This window comes from Esox lucius, chromosome 11, assembly GCF_011004845.1.
Source record: "Esox lucius isolate fEsoLuc1 chromosome 11, fEsoLuc1.pri, whole genome shotgun sequence".
In the NCBI taxonomy this organism is placed as follows: Eukaryota; Metazoa; Chordata; class Actinopteri; order Esociformes; family Esocidae; genus Esox; species Esox lucius.
Genome location: NC_047579.1, coordinates 9,661,003 through 9,674,385, shown reverse-complemented (window position 1 = coordinate 9,674,385; position 13,383 = coordinate 9,661,003). Strand labels below are relative to the sequence as shown.

The window sequence follows — 13,383 nt, the reverse complement described above, 5'->3', positions numbered from 1 at the left end:
GTGTACGCAATACCTGCCCTTGATAAATGCCGCGGCTGAAAATGATCGTCATTGGAATAACACGCCCCTATATATTCAAGTCTCCACTTCCCCCACGCCCTCATTTTACGCCATGGACACACGGAAGACGGCAAAAAAGAGAAACTTCTCTGACGTGGAGATTTAGACGATCACCAGGGAGGTAGAAATAAATAAAATAGTTTTATTTGGCAGTTTTAAAAGCGGAATAAAAGATGATGATGTGATGTGGATTACCATTTGGGCCCAATTTGGACATTTTCACTTAGGGGTGTACTCACTTTTGTTGCCAGCGGTTTAGACATCAATGGCTGTGTGTTGATTTATTTTGAGGGGACAGCAAATTTACACTGTTATACAAGCTGTACACTCACTACTTTACATTGTAGCAAAGTGTCATTTCCTCAGTGTTGTCACATGAAAAGATAAACTCAAATATTTACAAAAATGTGAGGAGTGCACTCACATTTGTGAGATACTGTATATGCAAAAGAGTTTTTGGTGTAATCAATGTGTTACACTCAATTAATATGCAAGTCTAAATGTGGTATATTCTTATATACATAAATACATACAGCTCTGGAAAAAATTCAGAGACCACTGCACCTTTTTCTTTCCTTCCTAAAAAGTTGAAAAAGAGAGTTTTGAGGGAGGAATAGAAGCGTTCAATTTGCAGAGGTCTCTTAATTATAAACCTTCTGTTTCTTAATAATGTACATCATCAAATTATTACTGTATGTAGTGTTAAAGTCTAACACTTCCCCGAGTTGGTTTGTTGGAAAGGAGAATAAAACACCAGGAGTCAGGTCAATTACCGTATCATATGTCCATTTATTACAGAAGCTTCTGGAGACACGTGTCGCCGCACAATGTCTAAGGATCAACAGTCAAAACATCATTTTTATACTTCTACTACGCCCAAAAGATAGAGTCGTTAAATTCACAGAACAAGTGTGCTATTGGTCCAGTTCCAGTTCTATTCCTTATAAGGATAAACGCAAACATCTTCTTGTCTCCTCCTGGTATCTGTCTGGCCTGTCAGACTATGTGTGTGTGTGTCTCTAACCTGTGTCCTGTTTCTCACAAAACAGACATACTAAATCTTTCTCTCCCCGGCAACTGCTTAAACAGGGTGTCCTATTCTCCTACTTGCTCCTTCAGTTTCAGCTCATATTACAGACATTTAATATTTTGTTTCATTGGTTACAACAGCTTATAACAGTTCACTAACTTATTTAATCAATACATCTACATTGGTTACAACATCTTACAACAGTTCACTAACTCATACAATCACTACATCTACAGTAGGTATTAATTGTTTTTGTTGTTTGTCCTGTTTGTGCAGTGCAAATGCAATGGGGGGAGGTCAGACTTTAAGTGAGATGTTCTTCTTGGACTGTAGTGTTGTACACAATGAACACTGCACATTTGACAACCTAGTAGGGTGGGAGAATAGGGCCGCAACTATTTTGATAATCGATTAATCTGTCAATCACTTTTTTCAGATAGAAAAAATACAAATTCCTGAATGAAATGCAAGTGTTTTATTTAAGATACATTTTAGTTTTCAGCGTTTTTCTTATTCTTTTACAGTACCTTCATTAAAACAACCATAGAGACTATAAAGCAAAAATAAACACCTGCGACAACTGAATGTTATTTTCAAGACTGTTAGAAAATGTTAGAAATGCTTTCCAAGGTACTCATGAAGCTAGTTGAGAAATGTCTGACTGTGACTGAAAATGTTAATGCAAATTGTAATGCATTTAAATTCCTCAACGTTTCTATTGTGGATTAATGTAGAACTCACCGAATATGACAGTAATGGGTTAATTCTTCAGTAACGTGGCGATTGCTTAGCTAGCCGGAGCTGCTCAACTACACACAAACTCAACGTGCTCATGTTGACTTGACGTTAACGTTAACTCAGCAATGCATTCAGGAGTAACTATTTCTCAATTAAAAACTTAACTCCATGAATACAAACTAAAATAAATCAGGAATTTGCATTATATAAACATTCCGTGCAGAGCCCTCTTCATCTTCTGTCATCAAAGCTACAACGTGTTTTCTCTTAAAATACTCAAGCATTGATGTCGTGCTGCCATGTCATGAGAGTTCTGCCTTGCAACTTTTTCAGCCAATAGTTTTTATTGAAATCTTAAACGTTAAGTGGTCCTATACTTCTCCCTTTTTTGGCAGGGTTGCCATTATAAGCGATTTTGGCTTAATTTTTTCAGAAAGACTTTAAATAAAAGCTGTAACGTCCCATACTCTCTAGCCCTGCTGCCTACTTTACACCTGGGCTACTACTAGCTGTGTTTCCCCTTCCCAAATTATTTAAATTCAGTGGCTCATTCAATCAATTCACTTTTATTTGTAAACAACGGCAAATACATTTCGGTTAGCTTTGTATTGGCCATCAATGTGTTCACAAATATTATGAAATTATAGTAATTATGTTGTACTGAAAGAAAAGTTGGCTTAAAATGTAATCCCAGGTGTTAGAATATGTGCATGAGGGCCTTAACACAATGCATATGAGCTGACTAACTCTGAGCAAAGGACAATAGATGGTATGTGGTGCTGGGCCCGTTATTAATGAGCCCCTCACACCTTGTCCATACAAGGCCATACGGCAGAGCGAGCGAGCCAAAGAAGTACTCCCTGCTGGACGAACCAGCATGACTCGCCAAGTTCAGTTAAGAAACTGAATTCTGTAGTGTCTAAAGCAGTAATAGAATCAAGGAAAGCACAAGATTCAATAGGATAGTTTGGTCTCGGGCAGCCGCGCCAAGAACCAAATGAACAAAATACGTGGGGGAGACATCCAGTATATAGAAATGGACAAACGCCAAAGGCGATGACCACGACGCCAGGTGCAAATGTCATCTACCCTGATCCCATGAAAAAGGGCAGAGGAGGCTGTTACACCACACATGGAGTGTGCATGGATACCCTCCAGAACATTTCGTAGGCCAAAGTGATGCTTAGAAAGTGGATGACCCACCCGGGAATCTGAATAACTGATAAACACAAAGACATCAGGTCCGTGCACACAATCGGACGGCCCGAAATGTGGGCGGCCGCTAAAGAGTGAAGGTGGACATGCGCCCAAAGACGAATCGCCGACCGGTGGAGAGCAGGATATCTGATCCCCCCTTGGCAATTGATGTAAGCGACCGTGGCCGGATTGTCTGAGCGAATCAGGAAATCGTGGCCCCTGACCTGTCTGAGAAGTGCGTCAGCATCAGTTAGACTGTGTCCAGTTCCAGCAGGTTGATGGGGCGAGGGCCAGGAGGCCACACGCCTCCGACAGCCTGACCCTGACACACTCCACCGCATGCGTGGAGAGAGGCGTCCATAAAAAACTGCACTCTGACACCCTGCCCAGGGGTGCGCCCTGAGAGAGCACCACAGGGTCTCTCCCATTTTCCAGGTCCCCCTGTAAGTGTGCTGGCAGATATAAGGTCTGGTTCCGATGGCGCCCGTTAGGGTTGGGGTGAGGTGAACCAGGCCTGCAGGCTGCGTATGTGCAGTAGACCCAGAGGGACCACTGCGTGCGCTGCTGCCATCATGCCCAAAAGGGACATGACGGCCCAAACCGAATGCCTGCTGGGTGGGTGGCACAGGTTCAGGGCAGAGAGTAGATTGAGTGCCTGAGCGTCCGAAATGTGCGTGTCCATGACCAGACCCAGGTAAGAAACCTGCTGGGCTGGTTTCGGAACACTCTTTTTCCAATTCACAGCGAGCCCTAATCACACGTGAGAAGGGCACCACTCTGAAAGTGTGTACTCTAAAATCAGGAGATCGTCCAGATAGGTTAAGATCCTGATGCCCTCCCTGCATAGGGGCTCTAGCGCTGTCTTCAAGCATTTGGAGAAGGTGAACGGACCCGGAGCATAGCCGAATGGAATCCTCATATACTCGCAGACCTTGCCCTGAAAGGCAAATAAAAAAAATGACAGAAATCAGGGACTCAGTGAAAACAGGCAGCGAGACGGGGGCAAGAGCCGACAATGTTACCTGGTGTTTGAGCCTGTCATAACAAGCGGATTGAAGAGCCTCCACGGTTATGTCTATAACCTCCACTGAAATTCCAGAATGCTCTGTAGCCCGTGAAGGGCGGGAAAGAGTGGAACCCGGCATTTGAATATGCAGACTGGCAACGCCAGGCTGTACTCTTAGAGGGACTACATTTGAGACCGCCCGGCAGCAGAGTGAGAGACGTATCTGAACCCGCTAGCCGGCACTTAAGTCTATGGGAGGTGGCGGGTAGAGAGTATAGAGTAGTTATACCTATAACTCCCTGAGAAAACACACTACCCTGTAAATTGTTAGCATAGCTCTTACCACTACACTGAAAGGGAAAGGGAATAGAGCGTGCACAAGAGTAACTGCTAGAAAACCTGCAGGCTACAGGGCGAGATTTAGGGAGAAGCCGCTCACTTGCGCCACTACTCACTTTGTGAAAACCTCTGCTCCACCGGGGAGATGACTGTGTCGCATGCCTCCTTCATCACGGGCGCTGTTTTGGTTAATCATCGGCCTGGCTCGTCTGTTCCATCGTGAACGGTGGCGGCCCATTCATCAGTTTGCTTCCGCATATTCTGGACATTCTCCTTGAAATGGGTGAGCGCATTGCTAATCCCAGATGTACCGATGCTCTGTTTTTGCAGAGTGTTGTATAAAACATCAACTTCTGGCATAAGGAAGAAAAATTCCAGCAGCTGCAGAAAGGCTCGGTCCCAGAGTTATTTTTGACAGGCTGTATGCCTCACTTATGGTGGCCTCATCCCATCCTGGTTGTGTGCGTATGTCCTCCATACACAGGAGCAGCGCAGCACGGTTTTCCTAAACTGGATTGACAGTTCTACTTCTAAAGTTCCATCGTACAGCAGGTGGCCTTGGAATGCGTCTCTGTGTTGCCTCAGCAAGTGCCGCAACACATTTTGGAGCACCAGAGGAAAAGATGGCAAAAGCAGTTAAATCTGCAAAGAAACACCTTCAGGATGCTCATCCTTGCTGAACAAAGTTGCTGCAAGTTCAGGTTCAGCTGGTGAGCATAGCAGTTGTTGTGGAAATTATTGCATTGATGTATACTTGGTCGTCCTATACATGTATGAATGAGGTACTAGTTAAAGATGCCAAGAGGGATCTGGTGTTTGACTAAGAGACATCCTTGACCGGCATCAGCGGATTAGAGGGTTACTCGTAAATCAGTAGATCTGTATAACAATTTAGTGTCTCTGTTGTTAATCCGGACATTGTCTCCTCAGGAGCTGAGAAGGATAAGGTGGGGGGACAGCCCGCCCTTTGGGTAAAACCTGACACAAGACAGATGGGCAACAACTTAGCACACCCCTTTTCTATGTAATATATATTGTTGACTGACCTGTATCGAGTCAGAGACTCCTCGGACGATTACGTTTGTAAGCGTTTGACGTGTCTTTTTTATTTGCAAATAATTAATAAACTGTTAATTGTGCCAAGATAATTTTGTCTCTGTTTCTTACTCCTTTAAGAGTGTCGATCGATGGAATTACCATCACACAGTGAACAAACTGGGCGTGTTGGTATGTCTCTTTCATTAGTGTCTGTACCCCTCGAACGTTTCCACTCATTACAGCCGCACCATCATAAGTCTGAGTGGCCGAGTCCAGTTTTATCTTTGACTTCCACAAACTCCAAAAACCTCTCTGTCACTGTATTGTCAGGCAAAATGTATCACAACACAACCACCATTTGTGATTTACAGGATCAGTTGTCTCATCTGCCTGTATGGCAACAAATGATGTCTCGATCACTTGCTTGGCTATCTCCTCCCTGTACACTTCATATATACAGTTAGTTTTTTACAGTGCTGGATGTCCCTTTGAAGATGGGCTGAACGTCATAGTGCCTCTGAAGTTTCGAATCGCCCTCACACATAGTCTCGCAAATGCATCTGAATATTCCAGGATTCCAGGAGTCCACCGACTTGTCGTGCCCCTGCAGTGCGGTTTCACATTTTGCACACAGTTTAAAACAAGTTATGATCCTACTGAGAATGAACCTGTTTTCCTCCACCTGTTTGTTATGCTGCTCAATGGAGCACCCTTATGCACTGTCAACTTGGGATGTGACATTTACCCTTCCAAGTAAGCCCAATTCCACAGCATTGTCCAGATGACTCCCGCTGCTCTCATGTTTTGCAATCCTCTCAGTAAGACGTTTCAAATCTTTGTAACACATCCTCGACCAAGTACCATCTCCACCAAATAGCAGACATGGAATACAGAAGAGTGCCTTCTTTTGTATGCTAACCGTTAGCCACTTTTCCTTCAAAAACCACTTCATGTTAAACCCGCGGTTACTTTGACCAGCAGTTTGAGTAATGACAATATCCCGTGGCTGATGGGCACCAAGTCGCTTTACTTTTCTCCCCCAAATTAAGGGATTCAAACCGGTGCTCGAGTAAGAAATCCACTTTATTCTATTTCTCAAGTTATCTGGCGTTTGTGATGCTAACAAGATAGCTAAGACAATCTACCCTGCTTGCTCTTCCTAATATGTTCACACGTACAATGTACAGTGCATTGTGAGAGAGGGGCTAGCCCCACATTCATGCTTAGCCTATGGCCTACTACTGCGAACTCAAATCTGCAGAATGCAGTCTGAAGCAGCAAAGCTGGGACCAATGAACATTAAATAAAATCCTAACACAAATGATATGCACTTTAGGAAGATGCTATATTCATAGATAATAAATTATAGGAAGTAATCTTCGAGAAATAGGATTATTGGTCATTCGGGGCCCCACCTGCCCCGAATGACCAGTCACCCATGATTATTTCAATTTAATTTGTGGATCCACAGGAACAATAATTTTTACAAAAAAGAGTATAAGTACAGAGACCAAGAGAGTAGTGTCATAACAATTGTTCTGATCATACATTATTGCTTTCACCTTTTTATCCCCCTCCTTGTCAGCCCACAAAATATTATCTCTTATGCTATAAGATACATACAAAAACACGTCGTCATACTAATAGTAAAACAAGATAGGACCCTACACTGTCATGGCAACCATTGTTCTAGGTCAGAGTTAACGGACCTCCTGATCTGAGCTACCCCTGACCTTTGTCCGGCCCAAACTGAAAGATACATAGAAGACACAGGCAACTTCACCTTGGAGCCATCTGTACAGGGCCATAGATAATATAGGTATGAGACCTGGCGCCTCGGTTGTGGCCATAATCACTTCTAGGAACAGGGCATGCGGACCTAGGTCTTCTTCTATCCATAGCAACCATGAAGAGTCTAAAGCATGTTACAAGCGTCTCGTGTCTCGTCTCTGTGTCCAGTTGGGAGTATCTGCTGGCATTGTGCTGCATTGCCGCTTCTCACTGGAACTGTCTAACTGTGTTCAACTGTTTCTACCTCTCATCGTTCACTCGTTTTACTGTTTTTTTGTTTTGTATTGCCTACTGCCGGTGCGTCTGTTATCTGATAATCTTCTGTGTCTCGAATGGGTTGCTGTGATTACCACCAATTTGATAACTCACCTGATCGCGACACTACACATTCTGATCCTGTCTACCCTCTCAGCCCTGTCCTGTTTGGTCATAATTGGTTTGGAGGAAAAAGGGGTAGGATTGCAAGCCAAAGAACAACATCCCAACTGTGAAGCACAGGGTCCTGGAATATACTACTGTTGGACATCCACATCTCCTTCTCTGGAATACCATTATTGGACTGCTTATGTGAATTCTCCATCTCGTTTTGAAGTCTCTTGTCTACTACCCCACTACTGCACATGCCAAATGGCTATCTAGCTCAACGACATCTCCACTATTCAATTCCCTCTGGCACTCGCGCCGGCAGGCAGGTCTCTACTCGTTTCCCATCGCCTGGGCCCCAGCCGTCAATTACACTGAATAAGTCTCCACTTTCTCTTTGGTTTTCTTTGTTGGTCAGGGTTTTTGTCCATAACATGGTTTGACTGCGTTGTGGGCTGATTGAATGTCCGGTTGGCAGAGCTGATTCTCCTGTGACTTTAATTGAACTACTACTGATTTATTCTCGCTGCCATGTATCTGTCTGATGACTTCCGTCTGCTCCTTTTTTCATATTAAATCAAGCAGCTCCCAATGGTTATATCTATCTGTCCCAATAGGCCTCACAGTTCGTGGTGGTGGCCTTGATGTACTAAATTTCCTGTAAATCAACAAACTCCCTGACCATCATCCTTACTTATCATCCTCCGAAACTAATGACCCATTTCTCTCTGACTTAGCTGAACTACTCATCATAATGACTCATTCCTCTCTGACTTAGCTGAACTACTCATCATTGCTGCATCACTCTCCCCTCACATTCTCCTGCTTGGCCACATGAATATTCACTTTGACTCAACTAGCTCCAAACTTACCTCTGATTTCATCACTGTGCTGGACTGTTTAAACTGTATCCTACATGATCTTGTCTGCTCTGTCGGCCTTCCCATTACCCATATAACTCCATCTTCATTTCCTTACTATTACTCATATAACTCCATCTTCATTTCCGTTGTCTGACCCCAAGATAATTAATTTCGCCATCTGTTCTGCTCTTCTGATTGATTCCACCCTCAAATCACCTGAAGAACAAGCTAACTAGCTCAACACCACTATGTCTGTCTCTTCACCCACGACTGCCTGGCAACTCACGTCTCCAACACCATCGTTAAGTTTGCTGACGACACCACCATCATAGGCCTGATCTCTGACAGCGACGAGTCAGCCTATAGAGACGAAGTAAGGTCACTGACTTTGTGGTGTCAGGAAAACAACCTCCAGCTCAATATCAACAAAATGAAGGAGATCACAGGAAGCAGTGGCGGGAAAACCACGCCCCCCTACAGATCAATTGGGTCTGCAGTAGAGAGAGTTCACAACATCAGATTCATCCGGGTCAACATCAGTGATGACTTGACCTGCTCTCATCACTCTAACGTCGTGGTGAAGGAGGCCAGGAAACAGCTCTTATTCCTACGCCGATTAAGGAGATGTGGAATGGATTCCAGGATACCCACCAGCTTCTACAGACTCACTATCGAGAGTATCCTGTCTGGCTGTGTCACCGCCTGGTATGGCAGCTGCACTGACCTCAACCGCAAATCACTTCAGAAGGTGATTAAAACAGCAGAGAGCATCACAAGGTCTGACCTGCCATCCTTGCAGGATCTCTACACAGAGAGGTGTAGGAGGAGGAGCAAACGGATCATTACAGATCCCAGCCACCCATGCCACAGACTGTTTACCAAGCTGCCGTCAGGCAGAAGGTACAGGAGTATTCAGTCCAAAACTAACAGGCTACGGGACAGTTTCTTTCCTCAGGCTGTAAGGCTGCTCTATTCAGGAACCCCTCCTCCCTTCCATCCATAGTCCCATGCACACCTGTCACTTTATATCATGCACACCTGTCACTTTTACATCGCACTACGGTTGTATAGTTGAATAGTTATTGATGTGTGTTTTTGTATAGTGTTATTAGTGATTGATTGTGTTATCAAATTTTTTGAAGCTATAATTACTGTTAATTTTAAAATTTGAACTGCACTGTCGGGAGTAGGAAAACCAAGCATTCCATTGCCATAACTTGTAATTGCAAATGACAAATAAACCTTTTGAACTTGCTCAATGCTCTGGCACCACTAAAAACTAGATGTTTCTTTCACCTCCTCATCCCCCTGGTTTACATCGGAGCTCCGTACCGTGAAGCAAGTTTCGCCTTGAACCCTGGGTGAGAAAAATCAGGGCTCACTGTCCACACTGAAGCCTACAAACACCACCTTTCAGCTTACAGAGATGCCCTCAGTGCTGCTAGGTCCTCCTACATCTTAAACAAAATCAACAGCTCCTGTACGAACTCCCGGACATTGTTCTCTAGTGTCAGCAAATTACTTCAGCCCTGCAATGACTCAATCTCTAGCCCCTCTACTAAACTTGCCAACTCTTTTTTGCGTTTTTTTAAAGATAAAATAAGAACAATAAACTGGTGGTGGCTCACTGATGTTTTGGGGGTGTGTGAGCTCTAAAGGTACAGAGAATCTTGTGAAAATTTATGGCACAATGAATGCAGCATGTTATCAGAAAATACTGGCAGACTGTTTGCATTCTCCTGCACAAAAGCTGCGCATGGGATGCTCTTGGACTTTCCAGCACGACAATAACCCTAAGCACAAGGCCAAGTTGACTCTCCAGTGGTTACAGCAGAAAAAGGGGAAGGTTTTGGAGTGGCCATCACAGTCCCCTGACCTTAATATCTTTTAGACAATTTGGGGATATCTCAAACGTGCGGTTCATGCAAGATGACCAAAGACTTTGCGTGACCTGTAGGGATTTTGCCAAGACGAATGGGCAGCTATACCACCTGCATATTCAACTATTACGAAAGACTGCATGCTGTCCTTGATGCTAAAGGGGGCAATACAAAGTATTAAGAACTAAGGGTGTGTAGATTTTTGAACAGGGGTCAGTTCATTATTTCTTTGTTGACATGTTTTGTTTTAAGATGGTGCCATTCTGTTATGACCCACAGTTGAATGTGAATCCCATTAGAAATAAAAGACATGTATTTTACAAATAGTACATACACTCACCTAAAGGATTATTAGGAACACCTGTTCAATTTCTCATTAATGCACTTATCTAATCAACCAATCATATGGCAGTTGCTTCAATGCATTTAGGGGTGTGGTCCTGGTCAAGACAATCTCCTGAACTCCAAACTGAATGTCAGAATGGGAAAGAAAGGTGATTTAAGCAATTTTCAGCGTTGCATGGTTGTTTGTGCCAGACGGGCCGGTCTGAGTATTTCACAATCTGCTTAGTTACTGGGATTTTCACGCACAACCATTTCTAGGGTTTACAAAGAATGGTGTGAAAAGGGAAAAACATCCAGTATGCGGCAGTCCTGTGGGCGGAAATGCCTTGTTGATGCTAGAGGTCAGAGGAGAATGGGCCGACTGATTCAAGCTGATAGAAGAGCAACTTTGACTGAAATAACCACTCGTTACAACCGAGGTATGGACCAAAGCATTTGTGAAGGCACAACATGCACAACCTTGAGGCAGATGGGCTACAACAGCAGAAGACCCCACCGGGTACCACTCATCTCCACTACAAATAGGAAAAAGAGGCTACAATTTGCACGAGCTCACCAAAATTGGACAGTTGAAGACTGGAAGAATGTTGCCTGGTCTGATGAGTCTCGATTTCTGTTGAGACATTCAGATGGTAGAGTCAGAATTTGGCGTTAACAGAATGAGAACATGGATCCATCATGCCTTGTTACCACTGTGCAGGCCGGTGGTGGTGGTGTAATGGTGTGGGGGATGTTTTCTTTACACACTTTAGGCCCCTTAGTGCCAATTGGGCATTGTTTAAATGCCACGGCCTACCTGAGCATTGTTTCTGACCATGTCCATCCCTTTATGACCACCATGTACCCATCGTCTGATGGCTACTTCCAGCAGGATAATGCACCATGTCACAAAGCTTGAATCATTTCAAATTGGTTTCTTGAACATGACAATGAGTTCACTGTACTGAAATGGCCCCCACAGTCACCAGATCTCATCCCAATAGAGCATTTTTGGGATGTGGTGGAACGGGAGCTTCGTGCCCTGGATGTGCATCCCACAAATCTCCATCAACTGCAAGATGCTATCCTTTTAATATGGGCCAACATTTCTAAAGAATGCTTTCAGCACCTTGTTGAATCAATGCAGGCTATAATTTAGGCAGTTCTGAAGGCGAAAGGGGGTCAAACACAGTATTAGTATGGTGTTCCTAATAATCCTTTAGGTGAGTTTATATTACCAATTCTCCAAGGGTATGCAAACTTTTGAGCACAACTGTACAGTAAAGATTTTGAATAATATACAACTCCGGAAAAAATTAAGAGACCCCTGCACCTTTTTCTTTCTTTTCCAAAAAAGTCGAAAAGGAAGTATTTGAGTGAGGAACAGAAAGGTTAAAATGTACAGACCACAAATTGAATGCTTCTGTTCTTCACTCAAAACTTTCCTTTTCTATTTTTTTTGGAAAGGAAAGAAAAGGTGCATTGGTCTCAAAAACATTTCAGGAGCTGTATTTCGTTTATTGAGACCCGGTGACATAAGTATTCCCTTAACCGTTATCAAGCGCATGAGTTTTGATGGTTTGAGGGACAAGAAATTACTTAAAAGCCCCTTCGATTGACCACAACTCTATCTTGAGATTGAGCTACTACAGCTGACCAGTGATAGTACATTGTTCTCTGTGTTTTTATTCTATATAGTGGATGGTCAACTCTGACAGAGGATCAGTCCTGTTGTAATTAACTATCTCTATTGATCTGTGTCTTTATCCTCTATAGTGGACGGTCAACTCTGACAGAGGATCAGTCCAGGTGTTCAATGTGTGAGCTAGTTCTGAGGGATCCAGTCTCTATTAACTGTGGACACTGGTTCTGCAGACAGTGTATCACCAGACAGTGGGAGCCGCCTGCTTCTTCCGGACACTATGGCTGTCCTCAGTGTTGAAAGAGATCCAGAACAAGACTTGTAACACAGCAACTGAGTGAACCCAGTGAGGATGATAGAGGATCTGTAAACAGTAAGACTACTTGCACACATGTTTATACTTAATTATTTCAACATGGTTTTAATGTAGGAAACTAAATACATTAGTTAATATACAGTGGGGCAAAAAAGTATTTAGTTATCCACCAATTGTGCAAGTTCTCCCACTTAAAAAGATGAGAGAGGCCTGTAATTTTCATCATAGGTACACTTCAACTATGAGAGACAAAATGAGAAAAAGAAATCCAGAAAATCACATTGTAGGATTTTTTTATGATTTTATTGGTAAATTATGGTGGAAAATTAGTATTTGGTCAATCACAAAAGTTAATCTCAATAATTTGTTATATACACTTTGTTGACAATGATAGAGGTCAAACTTTTTCTGTAAGTCTTTACAAGGTTTGCACACACTGTTGTTGGTATTTTGGCCCATTCCTCCATGCAGATCTCCTCTAGAGCAGTGATGTTTTGGGGCTGTCGCTGGGCAACACAGACTTTCAACTCCCTCCAAAGATTTTCTATGGGGTTGAGATCTGGTGACTGGCTAGGCCACTCCAGAACCTTGAAATGCTTCTTACGAAGCCACTCCTTCGTTGCCCGGGTGGTGTGTTTGGGATCATTGTCATGCTGAAAGACCCAGCCCCGTTTCTTCTTCAATGCCCTTGCTGATGGAAGGAGGTTTTCACTCAAAATCTCATGATACATGGCCCCATTCATTCTTTCCTTTACACGGATCAGTCATCCTGGTCCCTTTGCAGTCCCAAAGCATG

General features: G+C 43.5%; 1 protein-coding gene across 1 annotated transcript in view; it reads right to left on the bottom strand.

The window, feature by feature from the left end:
* Positions 1-13,383, bottom strand: part of LOC105012803 (NLR family CARD domain-containing protein 3-like) — a 101,545-nt gene that overhangs the window by 29,094 nt on the left and 59,068 nt on the right. The window lies entirely within an intron of this gene.